The following is a 14,530-nucleotide window of genomic DNA, read 5'->3' as shown; positions in this document are numbered from 1 at the left end:
GACAGCAGGACTAATATTTCACACGTATGTCCCCAAGGTCTGATTGTTACCCTATCCAATTTGAAAAGGTTGTAGGAGTACGGAGGATTATTAAAGGCATAGGGAGGGGGTGGAATTAATAGTTACTTTGTGCCCTGAATTTGTAAGGCATGGAAGGATAGTGTTTGGTCAAGGCTGAGGAACAATCAAACTGATCACTTGGGGCAGCAGCTACCTAAAAATGCATGGTGGTGGGGGGGGGGGGGGGGGGGGGGGGGGGGGGGGGGCGCGCTGGTTGGAAGTAGGTGGTTGGCGCAAGTGGTAAAGTGAATAATTAAAAGTAGGAGAAATACCAGTTGAAATATGTAAAGAACAATAGCAGAAAACAATGCATTCATATTATTTACATTATTCTTCAATATAATGGCAGAGAAGCTAACTGAGATCACAGTTGGCACCGTCTGCTTCCTTTCCCAATTGAACTGGCTGAGGAGAGAACGTCTTGTGCATTTAGCTTGCTGATGACAAGCTCAAAATAGTAGTTGCCAGAAGCCACTTCCAGTTATTGGACCAAGTTTATGGAGATTCCATTATGCTGCATCATGACTGATGAGCATTAGTTGTACATACTGGAGAGAGAAAAAAAAGTATTTTTCTGTTGCCTATATTCCATTTGATTCCAGAAATATAAAATCATAATTTATTTTATTTTTCTACTTGTTGCTGATGTTGCTAATTGAAACTCTGTAACTTTGAAGAAATCTAATATTTAGTCACTTTTTGCTCTATATCATTAGACGTGCTGCATAAGGTACGGTAAAGTCGCCATAGTCCCAGATGACCACAGGCTACTTTCCCCTTTGAGGAGGAGAGCTGACTGGTGGTGGTTTAACCTGAGGATCACCACACGTCAGGCGAGGGGCAAGGTTGAGAAGGCGGTCCCTCATGAATAACCGTGTGTTGTATAGGATGTTGTTTGCTTATGTGGTAATAATCACATATCGAGATCAAAAGAATTGGATTCAGAATTAATCCATGTTATTCCTATATTTCTTAAGTCACTGCCCTGTATTGTATTTCAAAGCAAAGCTAGGACATTTGTATTGTGTTGTGAATAGAAGACCTTGATCTAGGAAGTGTATTCTGGGAAATATATATATGACAATAATATTCTGATGAATAATTGACCAGGAAGTATGAGTGAATGAGGCCGAACCACACAATGTTCTTCCACCAGCCTTCCCTTGTTTGGTTGTGTGGGTTAACAAACAAGCTTTCGGCATGACATTAGCAGCTGGGACTTTGGCCAGTTTATGTCACAAATGCAGTCTGCATAGAACTTCTTTAATCCTTCAGAAATGGTTTTGGTAGGTAGCGTAGTGTGTTAGTTTTCTGTGTTTCAACTTTTGGGGCTTGAATTTGAAACCGGTTCAATGATAAGGTGACTGACTACCTGATGGTTGTCACGCTCTTTGATTAAAGTACTTCCAGCTGTCAAAGTTCAGTTCCCAGTGCGCTCAGATTTACAGCTAATTTTACACTTTTATTTCCAGCACATTCCTGCATGTGGTACAATCATGCTAAAAGAACTTCAAACAGCGATTCACTAATAGCGTAATGCAGGTAAGGTTGTGAATAACCTTTCACCCATTAGATTGGTGGGTTGAAGTCTCGTTCTGTTGTTTTTAAATCTGGAAACCTCGACTGACAGCTGTTCATCCTTCATACTGAGTTTGTGAAGTGAAACATTCTGGGCGTATTTTTGCAACCTGTCGTGGAGACGGGGGAGGGGCGGATTTGCCATCCATTTTACACTTCCTCATGGAAAATAAAAATGGTGGGGCATAAAATAAAATTAACCATCATTTCCACTCAGTAGGTCAGGTTCTAATGATCTCCTCAGTCTTTGTGAGCCTTCCATCTGAATAAAAGTCAATAAATGCTGATAGACTCAAATGTCAAGCAGAGTTGCAATTCACAACAGGGACGTTTGTAACAGCTATCCTCTCAGAGTAAGGCAGGAGTGCTCCTAAATTAAATTAGCTTTAGCTGTTTCATTCCAGTTCCAGGTGAGCTTGAACTCACAGCACAAAAATACTCAAAATTTGTGGTTAGTCTTACCTCCAGAAAGCTAAATGGTTGGCTCGTGTTGGCAGTGAGAGTGACACAGATCAACACCACACCTTTTTTTTAATATGGGCAAGATGGGGGCACCGTTTGTTGCTTTTACCGATAGACTTTCTGTGGTTTTAGATGAGGAACTTCAGTTGTGTGGATGGACTGGAGAAGTTGGGGTTGTTCCCCTTGGAGGAGGTCGAGTGGAGATTTGATAGAGATTTTAAAAGCCATGGGAAGCATGGGTAGATAGGGAGAAACTTTTCCCGTGGCGGAAGGGTCGAGAAGCAGAGGACACCAATTTAAACTCTTTGGCAAATGAAGCAACAGGGACGTAAAGAAAACTTTTTTCATGCAATGAGTGGAAAGGATCTGGAATGTACTGTCTGAGAATGTGGTGGAGGCATATTCAATCATGGCTTTCCAAAGGGAATTAGGAAAAGATTTGCTCGGCTAAAAGGAAAGATCATGGAAGTTGGACTAATGAAGTTGGTCTCATAATGAGCCAACATAGACGCAATGGCTAAATAGCCTCTTATGTGTTTCCAAATAATTTTGGAAGTTCTTGTCAGCCAAATGTCCAAGAAGTGCAGTCGCCCTTCCAACAACCTCTGGGGCAACCGTAAACTATGCACCACATTAACCAATTAGATTGATGAATCATTAACGAGCAGCGGAGTCTTAATAAGGAAGTGGCAGAACATACAATTCAAGTACATCAAGTCCAGAAGGATGAAAGGGAGGGAAAGATTGGATTAGGAGAGAGATAAAAGAAACAAAGAAAAAATAACAAAAACACATTTTTTCAAATCTCCAGTAGTAATTAAAATCTGAAGAAATGAGACTCCACACTTGTGAAAGTTCATTTTCAGTTCTGTGGGGGGGGGGGGGGGTGTTTTTAAGTGATCAAGATTTATTATACTGTTAAAAAGACCATTGCACAGGAATGATCAAACCATCACTTTTCTGCTGAGCTTAGTTTGTACACATCTGCTAAACATATAGCAATTTCACGGTTTTCAATGTCTTTCAATGCCAAGTCTCTAGAGATGTCAGTAATGCACAGCTTCTGGAGAAGTTGGGCATCAGGAAGCAACTTCCCGAATTGTTTGATTACGTGCCCAAGTTTGGTCACTGCAAGCTTTTGTATGATTTCCACAGAAGTAACTAGTGAGCACTGATAGCTTCACTGTGACGTCCACTGCAAAATACAGCCCCTATTTTATTCAGCACGCAGGTTTTTCCAAATGTGTGGCATTTGTAGTTTTATGGTTGTATTGCCCATATCTGAGTTCCATGAGAGTTCTATATTGAAAGGCATGGCGGCCATAGTGAAAGAGGCAGACTGAGCTAATGAACTGAGTAAAAGAAGTGTGAGATATTGTCTATCACGTTCATAGGGATTTACTTATAATGTACAGTAATTACAGTGTACCTTTTATGACCATAAATGTAAATTTAAACTCTGAAAGATCTATCTTTCTGGCGGTTGATGGTGCCCACCTAGTTTACAACATAGATCTAGACACTCGCCATTTCCTGAAAGATCACAGGATAAAACTTCAGAAGCAGCCATCTGGTTTGCCTCTCCCCCCACTACCCAATCTGTTGTAGATTGGCGTAGGAACAAAAGGAATGGGGTGCGCCTCATTTGATCTCCTTCCTGAAAAAGCAGAGGCCCCCAATCAGCGTTTCGTATGGAGTTGCATGTTGGAATCAATCCTCAGCTTATGCTTTTCTTCATTATGAAGAGATACTTTAAACATGATGTATAGAAAATGTTAGGTTGTACCCATCATATCAAGTGGTTTTGGGAAGGGGGGGGCGGTGGGATGGGGCGGGGGGAACTTTGTTCTTGGGATGGTTATGCATGACAGGAATTCCGAATCCTTTTGTTTTTAAGAAAAACATGACCAATTCCTTTCGTCAGAGAAGAGGAAAATAACTTTGAATGAAAATAATGTTATGACGAGCCGCTTGGACATTGTTGTCCAATGTGTGAACAAATGTGTCATTGGAAAGGGACAGCATAATGGGGTTGATCTCAAAATACCATTGCTGTACTCTTACTGCTCCAATCAGGGCAGAAGGTAATTTTAAGATTCTGGAATTGTCCCGATTCCTGCCCATTGGCATCTGTTTGGAACAATATAAAGAGGGTATATTTTACATGACCTTCTTTCTTACCTTACTGTGATAGTTCATGCTAGATACCGTCCTACAGCCAGCAGAAGTCCTCTTAACCCTGATGCACACGATTATTCTTTACACCTGAGACTTCACAGTTACTGTCGGTGAGCAATGTTAATGTGAGGCACCAAAACCATGATTCTCATGTTTGGCTTGATGTGTAGACACTCGCCATTTCCCCAAAGATCACAGGATAGACTTCCGAAGCAGCCAACTAGTTTTGCCTCTCCCCCACTACCCCATACCCCAGCCACTGCTCCCCATTCCCTTCCAACCCCAAGCCAATGAATGCTGAGGCCAAATCTAGTGACCCCCACTGCCAATCTGGCTGAGATCAGCTAACTGTTTATCACAGACCAAAGGTTAAAATCTGAAAGCTTTCTGGTCTGTATGGCTTTGTGCCTAACCCCAACAGTAAGGGGTACAAAAAAGCATATCTGCATGGGCTTATACAGTCACTGACCTTACATACTTTTCTCATATTGATTATAAATTCTATTAATTGATTAAAAAACAATTCTGTAAATGTACAGTTGTTCATCCAGTGATCATTTTGAACTTGAATTCACTCCCTTAACAGCTATTGTCTGTATCTATTAAACGTTATATTAACTGTTCTTTACTGGGATTGATTTCCCAAAGCTTTATGGTTTTCAACTGAATTTGACTTATTAATTATCTTCTTGGTGCTTGTTGTTAATTAAGTGAGTCACATTGGACTTTTTTTTAAGGAGAAAGTGTCACCCTTTTCTAGGCGATGAAGTTGTATTTCATTATTTATATAAAATCTGTAGAATTTTATGACTGATTGTTTTAGGAAACCTTCCAGCTCCTTTTCGAACAGCCGGGATCACTTGGTTGGTTTGTGAGGCCTTCACTCCGAAACTGTTCCAGGACAGAATGTTATAAACTGTTTCACGAAGTTCTCCAGCCTTCCCTAACTCTGCATCTTTAAGGAAGTCGGTTTGAACACTGACTGGACATCAACATTTGCAAACCTTTAAGAAATTAAGATGGTGATGTACTTCTGCAATACAACAGTAATTTAAGTATCTAAGTCTCAGTGAAGAACAATGTCGCTGGCTCAATGTGAAAAATGTTGATTTTAATCATTTTAAGGCCTTTAAAGACTGAAGAATCTAAGGAATAAATATGCCACCTATCGCTGGCTTCATTCATTTATATAAACGGATAATGTTGCAACAGAATATTATTGGAATAAATTATAGAGTTTGCAAATTGTTCCAATTTTTGTGTCATGGAGTGCTTTGAGAAGTCGGATGGATGACATATTTATTCTTCAGAATTGGCAGATGGAATGTGGTGCAAAACTTTACTTTAGTCTTCAAAAGCTTTAAAAGCCAGCCCTCGTGAGGTCAGGAAAGACCCGGTTAAGGTATCCTGAATGTAAATGAGTGTAATCACAGTTCTAAAATGTTTCTAATGAGTCTGTTTAAAAAGCTGTGATAAAGATATAAAGCCTATAAATTTTGCAGACAAATCTTTGCTTAGAGGCTTACATGTTGTTCTTAATGCAATTTTGTTTTTGATACACAGCCTGCATAAACCAGAAAAGTATGTGCTGTCTTTTTAATGTAATTGTGGATTTTAATTTTAGTACAGATGATGATATTCAGCATCATAATTGGCCTCTTTGAAAAGCCAACTTAATTTATTCAGGACCAGCTGCTGGGGAGTTACTGAAGGTCTTAGTGGTTCACATTGATCCATAGGGAGAGAGATGCTGTTTGGTTAAAGTAACACCATCTGAACAGTATCAAGACCACATTTTACAGTACATTATTGAAATAAAAGACCCAGATTGTTCTTTTGTGTTAATTGTGCACTGATGCTTATTATCACTGCAGCCTTATCACAACTCACCCATTTTAAATTCAATGGAACACAATTTCTCCATTGCCATTGTTAAATGAAACAAAATGTTTCACGTCAATCTATCTAGAGCAAAATTTTTTTAATAGCATTGAAATGAATGGGCTAACACCCGCATTAAAATACCAGTTCACATGAATGTGTTCAGCCAATATTTGCACAGTGTAATTTTCAAGACCTCTTTTATGATTGCGTCTTATTCATCTAATCATCATATTGCAACTGTTCCATTCCTGATGCGCAATGCACACATCTCAGTGCTGTAGAGGTACTGCAATACTTGTTCCCCACCCAAAAATAGAAATATGGTCTGTAGGCTTCAATGGTTTTCTTTATCAATGCCTCACTCAGAATATGATCATCTTGTACATTACAACAGCAAACTTTTCTAAAGATAATCGGAAGCACAGTTTTGCAGTGACATTAACCCTCTTGATGCTAATGCTTCAGCCCCCCCATTTAGCAAACTGTATCATCGCTGAAAATGTCACAACAAGCTGATTAGCTATATTCTCCCAATTCTTTTCTGGGAAGGATAACTGGTTAATTATAACGCAGATACATTGATTTCAAATAACTTTATAGTTTTCTCTCCGGTTTTTCACCTAAGCAATGTGATGCAGACATTTTGTACTTTTCCAGGCAGGAGTGAGACACTGCCTATTGTGTCACTGCATGTGCTAACTACCAGGAAGGCTTCATAATAATCTACAAGGGGAAATCCTCTTTCTGGTATCAGCATTATGCACGTAATATTTGAAACAAAGCCTGCAAAATGGCAACTAGAGGGTTAATTGAATCAACTTCAGGTATTACTGTTGTGATAATTTTTTTCAATAAATGCAGAATGTTTATGTGTATGATCAAAACAAAATGGTGCTGTACCAAAGCCTTATCTGTAGAATATTTAATGCTACATATCCTACTTGGGCTCTTAGCCTCCCTCTCCTCCCCCCAATCATATAAAATTGAAATCCATTGGGAAAGATGCAGCGGACTGCTGGATTACCTGGTTTGGGTGCAGGGCACAGAAGGGATAGCTAAACACAATAATTCAATCATCATAAGATTCACAACTGAATTATCTGAATGAATCATTACCTTTCTGAATAGGGCTAGGTGATAGGGGGTTTGTGTGGGACACAAAGGTCAGTATCGACCACCTGGGCCATGGCCTGTTTGTGTACTGTCGATCTTATGTTATCAGAGAACAACTTTTGTAAGAAACTCTGGCACACAAACATATGTAAATAAATGGCCTGTCCAAATTTGAAAGAGCCATTACTGACCAATGGATATATGCTTAGCATTGAGTTCCAGTTGTTTTTAGTACATTATAAAATCACTGAGCATTAAACACATTTACCACTGAAGGGGGAAATATTATTATCGTTTAATTTGAAGAGCAGAGAACCGGCCTTCCCATCATCCTGAATCTTCTTTTCGTAATAGGGCCTGATGTTTTTGTTTTGGTTTATTTTTAGGTCATAAATTCTTTAATTTATGGGGTGATTCTAGCAATGCAGAGGACACTTGGATTGGTATGTCATTGAAAGCAGTGGGTACCATGCTGTGCAATCTGCTAAATCAATTATGGAAATTTCCTGCCCGCCTCGCTTCAATTGTCAAGCAGAAATAGCAAGACATTTGACGCATTATAACAGTGGATATTGAATGATTAAAAGTCCTATATCTGTAGTTGATAATCTGATTCATTCCAATGTTTCATTGTTCTCATTTTGGGAGAGTTACTTTGAAGCATTTTGTTTCCCCATTTTTGCTACCTGCAACCATGACCTTCAATCAATAAGGTCCTTTAATCTTATTTTGTGACTGGGTCACATGTGGACATGAGACCTGTCTATGTATTATTACCCAGCAGTATATGAGTACTGACCTTCTGCCGACTATTCTGATGATGGCTGACTGGACCCTCAACTGGATTCTCATGACTGAATTACATTAACTCAAACACGATGGCCAGGGTGTTATGGCCCCGTCTCTCCCTCCCTCACCCCACCCCCCACCAAATCTGCAGATGCAGTGGCCATTTTAATTGCTGTTTACTTTGACGGGATCACACTATCCCGCCGGGCAGGAGTGGCTGCAAACCCTGGCACATGTCTGTAGTGTCCAACCCACTGTTCAATAATCTGATTGAGGCATTTAGCAGCACATATCAAAACATGATCCGTGTGCTGAAAAGAGAGGAACCTGAAGAAGATGAAAGATGGTCTTTAGGTATATTTATAGTGTTGGATCCAATTGCTAAAATGGAACTTGTCCAGAAAACTTATTTATATTTTAGCTTGTGTTGGTATATTTAATCTCAAGTTTTCCAATCATTGACTCCACCACCTAAAGTGATATTTCAAATGTGCCCAGCAAAATATTTTTTTTATTTCCATTGAGGGAAAATTTTGTAATATTTTAATATTCAGACACAAACTTGTGTACAGCGTTTTCAAATGAGTGCATACTTAACCAGCACAAAACACAGATATGAACATAGAATTGTATCTCATTTCCATAATACTGCAGAACCTAATGATAAAAAAGAACCTAAAGTAGAAAAGGGAAGTCTATTAGATGAGGTTGGGGCTGTCCATTGTACATTGAATTTTATTGGACAGATATCTTGAGATAACAAAAGTTGATTAACCCCACTGTGCATGTATTTAAAAAGATTTATGCATTGATCTGACACAGTACTCAGAGCCCAGTTTTATACACCATCTGTTGTAACCATTTATTTTAGACTTCAAATATGTTGCGATGGGTTTGGGAGTTGAAAGCAAACGCCTCCCATTTTGGCAAAACCCAGGAACTTATCCTTTCTCATGTTATGGTACTTCCTCCTTCCGAAATGTTGAAAATACAAATTCAGAATCAACAGTAATTAGAATATCACTGCTGGCTTAATTGCTAACAATGACTATGGGCTGGATTCTCCCAAAATGCGGCTATGTCCCCATGATGGCGTAGAAATGCAGGCGTTGCACTCCTGAGTTTCCTCAAAAAAAGATAAACCTTCAGGGGGCTAGGAGGGACCCGGAATAATTCACTCAGCTTTAGCTGCGGAACGGGCCCTGCACTTCCGGTTTCGAGTTCACGTCCCTGCATCAGACCGGCCCGATCTGTGCCCGGGAGCCCATAAGGCCCCAGCCCCTCCCCGTGCCCGATTCCCCCGTCCCCCACCAGGCGGCCGCGGACTGACTCCGCAGCCACCACGAGAGTGTCCCAACCGGCCATACCATGTTAGTTCCACACCATTGGCCGGTCGGGAGCAGAGTATCGTAAAGCGGGCCTCTGGCAATGGCCCCTCAGCCATGCGGAGAAATTCGCGAATGCGCAGAGATTCGGGGCCCGGAGAATTGCCAGACTTCACCGGGCCCAATACCGTCGGGAAAGTTAAATCTCCGCCCCCGCGCCAAATGTGATTTCACCGCAGGGCTGTGGAGAATCTAGTCCTGTATCTTTCAATTGGCTTCTATTTATTTCTGCAACACCCAGTACTCCATAATGCATACAACTGCAAATATTACCCCAAGCCAAGACATCAGTCTCCAACTCAAGCCTTATCTCCCAATATCTCAATTTGTTTCCTTCTTCAAAGCAATAATTTGCAGACCTCGGCCGGTTGTGGCCTTTTATTTTTAATCTGTTGATGGATAACTAATTTTAAGATAATACGCAGAAATTAAGCTGCAAATAAACTGACTGCTTTCACACCCTTCAAACAAGACCATAATGATTTTTGCACGCTATTTATTTTTAAATATATTTATTTCTCAGCACTACACAACTCAAATTTCACTGATGTGGACTTTTATCCCCCCACCCCCACCCCTCAGGCCCAATACACGTGTACATATACACCTATGCATACTCACAAATAACTCACAATATTAAGTGAGATGTAAGGAAGATACTCGGAAGAATCATTCTTCTGGCAGTGATGTCAGGCACTTACAGTAGCAGGTGATACCCGCAGTCCAGCTTATATTTAAATTTATCATGTTCCAAAAGGATGGGGGGAGTCCTGGTACCCAACCATTTCTGAATTTTTCAAAACTGCTGTGTAATCAATCAGAGTGAAAATGGTGCATGTTCATGAAGAAGTGTCTGTGTGCTCAGCTCAGAACATGTCGAAGAAACAATAGAGGACATATAATTGCAAGGTAGTGTGGGAACTACTGTGTGGACATTTTCAGCTGCTTAATTCCCATGTAACATTATTCTGCTTCAACAATGTTTTGTATTTTGATATAATAAATCTTTGCAAAAAAAATAAATAAGTCTGAGCGTATCAGAAAGTTTCTTTGTTCTGGTATTTTTAATGCCTTCTGATAAGAAAACGAGGTGGCACAAAGAGATTGCCTGTCAGCAGGCGAATACAATGGCTGGAATTTGGTCTTCTCGGATGGTACCAGGGTGAAGATAACAAACATTTTATAAAGCTGAAATGGTTGGTCCGGAAGTGCAGACACGTACATTCACTCAGAAATTCACATTTCCAGATTTTGCCACTGTCCTTTACAGATTCAAAGATGGCATGGGTTACTATTACATATAATGTACAGATTCAGTCCACAAGAATAAAGAAAAGTACAGCACAGGAACAGGCCCTTCGGCCCTCCAAGACTGTGCTGATCATGATGCCCTGAAACTAAAAAAACCTTCTGCACTTACTCAGTCCGTATCCCCCTATTTCTTCCCCATTCATGTATCCATCCAGATGCCTCTTATATGTTGCTAATGTGCCTGCTTCCACCACATCCTCTGGCAGCGCGTTCCAGGCACCCACCACTCTCTGCACGAAAAACCTACCCGCACATCTCCCTTAACTTTCCACGTCTCACCTTTAACCTGTGCCCCCTTGTAATTGACACTAACACCCTTGGAAAAAGCCTCTGATAATCCACCCTGTCTATGCCTCTCATAATTTTGTAGACCTCTATCAGGTCTCCCCTCAGCCTCCATCTTTCCAATGAAAACAACCCTAGTTTATTCAATCTCTTCTCATAGCCAACACCCTGGGGACCAGGCAACATCCTGGTGAACCTTCTTTTTGCTCTCTCCAAAGCTTCATAATGTAGTGAGCAGAACTGCATGCAATACTTCAAATGCGATCAAACCAAGGTTTTACAAAGCTGCAACATGATTTCCCTCAGTATCTTTTAGGCTTCCCCACCACTGAAGTCAGGCTCACTGGCCTATAATTTTCTGGATTGTCCCTGCTTCTTTCTTAATGTGGAGATGCCAGTGTTGGACTGGGGTGAGCACAGTAAGAAGTCTTGCAACACCAGGTTAAAGTCCAACATGTTTGTTTCAAACACTAGCTTTCAGAGCACTGCTCCTTCCTCAGGTGAAACCTGAGCAGCGCTCCGAAAGCTAGTGTTTGAAACAAACACGCTGGACTTTAACCTGGTGTTGTAAGACTTCTTACTTCTTTCTCAAAGAAGGGAATAACATTGGCTATTTTCAGTCCTCTGGGAAATCACCTGTGGTCAAAGAGGATGTGAAGATATCTGTTAAGTCCTAACTATTTCTCCCCTTGCCTCCCGCAGTAACGTGGGATAGATCCCATCCGACCCCGGGGATTTGTCAAATAATGCAATTTAGGATACACACTACTTCTTCCTTTGATATATTGACATTCTCAAGAGAGTTCACACACCTATCCCTGACCTTAACACCTGTCATGTCCTTCTCCCTGATGAATACCGATACAAAGTACCCATTAAGTATTTCACCCACTTCCTGTGGTTCCCCAGGCGCAACCCCCACCCCAACCTGACCCAACACCCTCCCCCCCCCCCACCCAAACCCAAATCCCTGACCCAACCCCCATTTCCAGGCTGCCCCAAACACCCCTTTTCCCAACCCAACGCACCCTGATCTGACCCCTTCCTCCCACTGTTCGACACCTCCCCCCCCCCAACCCCCACGGATCCGAACCACCCTCCCCAGTCCAATTCCATCACCACGCCCCTCAGGCCAAACCTCCTGTCCTCCTGTTTAACCTCTCCACTCTGGTCCGATCAACCCCCCCCCCCCCCAACCAGTCCAACCGCCTACCCTCTGGTCTGACACCCCCCCTCCAGTCCCAACACCCCCTCCTCCAGTCAGACCACTCCCCTTCCAGTCTGACCCTGCCTCCTCCAGTCTGACCTGCCTCCTCCATTCTGACCCCGCCTCCTTCAATCTGACCACTTCCCCTCCAAACTTATCTTCCCTCCACTGGTCCCCACCCTCGGTCAGATCCCCTCATGCCCATTCTTATCTGAACCATTTACCTTTGAAACTTTTCTTCCTTTAAATTGGCCCTTTAAACAGCTCCTATACAGAAGCTAGTGCGATAAAAAGGCGGCTATTTAAAACTCTCTTCGCCTCACTTACTCCACACCGATGTAACCAAGGGCTCACTTTGCTGCTCCTGTCTCACCCAGCTTCAGTGAGAAAGGTTGGGCGAGGCAGGCATTGGAATTACAACATGGTTAAGTCTTCTAGTGGCAATCTGCCAGGGATTGCCACCCTGAGGAAGTTAAGGGCCATTAACCACTAATAAGATAGCGAATAAACGATAAAACACATTAATGGTTTTTAAAGCGTAGAAGTTAGGATTAAGTCCCACAATAAGTAAATATAGGGTGCAATTCGCTCAAACAATTTCTGAAGTTAATTTGTGGCAGGAATTCCAGGGAGTTTCCCACTGGCTCTGCTGCCGAGTTCTCCACCGCTATTTAATAACATTTAGTCACTTTTTTGGACCCTGGGGAGTTTCTCACCGGTTTAGTCCACACTTCGAATTTTCTTTAGCACTGGGAAGCTGAAGAAATCCGGCCACCATTTTGCCTCAAGCTCTAAGCGAGCTTGTAGCTTCCCCACCCATGGGCAATGTCACCCCCCACACACATGGACACTACCCCACACCCCCCCCCCCCCCCCCCAAGTGAGGATACCCTGCTATTGAATCCCTGGGGGTCCCCCCTCTTCAGGCCCCCCCCCCCCCCAAGTCCTTTTACAGTACCCCTTTCCTTTACGGAACCCCACCCATCACACTCCAACCTCCTTGCGCTCGCCCACCCTTCAAACCCCCTCCACCCTCATTTCATGGCCCCCTGGCTCTTGAGAGAGCCAACCTGGCACCTGGGCACCATTGCACTGCCACCCTCACACCCAGGCAGTGTTCCTGCTGGTAGTGCCCCGGTGCCCACATTCCAGTGGGAGGGCAAGGGGGCCATCCTGCACTTACCCTGACCACCCAGGGGTCTCTGATGGCCCAGGAGACCCCTGGGAGCCATTCCGCCTAGTCCACGTTTGTGTGGACCAGGACTGATCGGCGCCTGGCTGCAGCCTCCCTGGGGACGTCGGAGAATCGATAGAGGCCGGTGCGTCCCAGGCAAGTAGGTTGTAAATAGGTTTATGGCCTACTTCCAGGAGCGGCATTTGGTCACGCCCATTTGGGGCAGAGTTCCGACTCCGACATCTCGCGGGACTTTGGTGAATCTCAGGAGGTTCAGAGGTTGTTGGGAGGCTAACTTGAGGACAATGCAGTCAGACAATGGTGCGCATATTTTATAAAGTTTGGTTCACAAGGAGTAGATGATGAGGTGCATGGTCGTTCCGGTTAGATTCCAGTCGAGTTGAATTCTAAAGGCGAACAGTTCCTCAATTCCAGTGTTCTGCAGTTTGAGAGTAAAATTTCAGTTCTCTTTCCAGCTGGACTGACTGGACTGGCTTCCTCAATCAGAGAGACAGAGCTTCAAGGTATAACTGTCCAAAGATGTGCAGGTTAGGTAGATTGGCCATGATAAATTGCCCTTAGTGTCCAAAATTGCCCTTAGTGTTGGGTGGGGTTACTGGGTTATGGGGATAGGGTGGAGGTGTTAACCTTGGGTAGGGTGCTCTTTCCAGGAGCCGGTGCAGACTCGATGGGCCGAATGGCCTCCTTCTGCACTGTAAATTCTATGTAAACTGCATAAAAATTGCTATTCTGCAGGTGTACCGCTGACGGTTTGCGTAACTGTTTCACACACGTTCAGTGTTGCGAAACTTACAGTTGCTTATCCTCACAGCACACACAGACAGACAAGGGGTGACTTTCTCAGTTTTAACCCATTCTTTGTATATTCCAATTGGAAATGGAATCCATTAGTCCATCCAGATGTTACAAACAGGGGGCGCGAGTCAGCGGAAAAGCATTGCTGGCGGGGTGTTTCACGGTAGCTGCAGCACCAAGACACGTCCCGCTAGCCAACAGCTCTTGGACATTTTCTGGCCTCAGGCGTTTCTTCCTATCGAATCTGCACACAGTGATTTCCTGCTGGCAAGCTTCTCCTCGCAGATC

General features: G+C 42.9%; 1 long non-coding RNA gene across 1 annotated transcript; it reads left to right on the top strand.

The window, feature by feature from the left end:
- The first annotated feature begins 298 nt into the window (after nucleotides 1–298).
- LOC119954248 lies at nucleotides 299–10,486 on the top strand. Its single transcript, XR_005458198.1, has 2 exons — nucleotides 299–2,568; nucleotides 2,683–10,486. It is a non-coding gene; the product is annotated as an uncharacterized LOC119954248 (long non-coding RNA).
- The last annotated feature ends 4,044 nt before the right edge of the window (nucleotides 10,487–14,530 follow it).

Source organism: Scyliorhinus canicula, chromosome 19 (assembly GCF_902713615.1).
Source record: "Scyliorhinus canicula chromosome 19, sScyCan1.1, whole genome shotgun sequence".
Lineage (NCBI taxonomy): Eukaryota > Metazoa > Chordata > Chondrichthyes > Carcharhiniformes > Scyliorhinidae > Scyliorhinus > Scyliorhinus canicula.
Note: the sequence above shows the minus strand (reverse complement) of the source record. Positions and strands in the feature narration are given on the sequence as shown.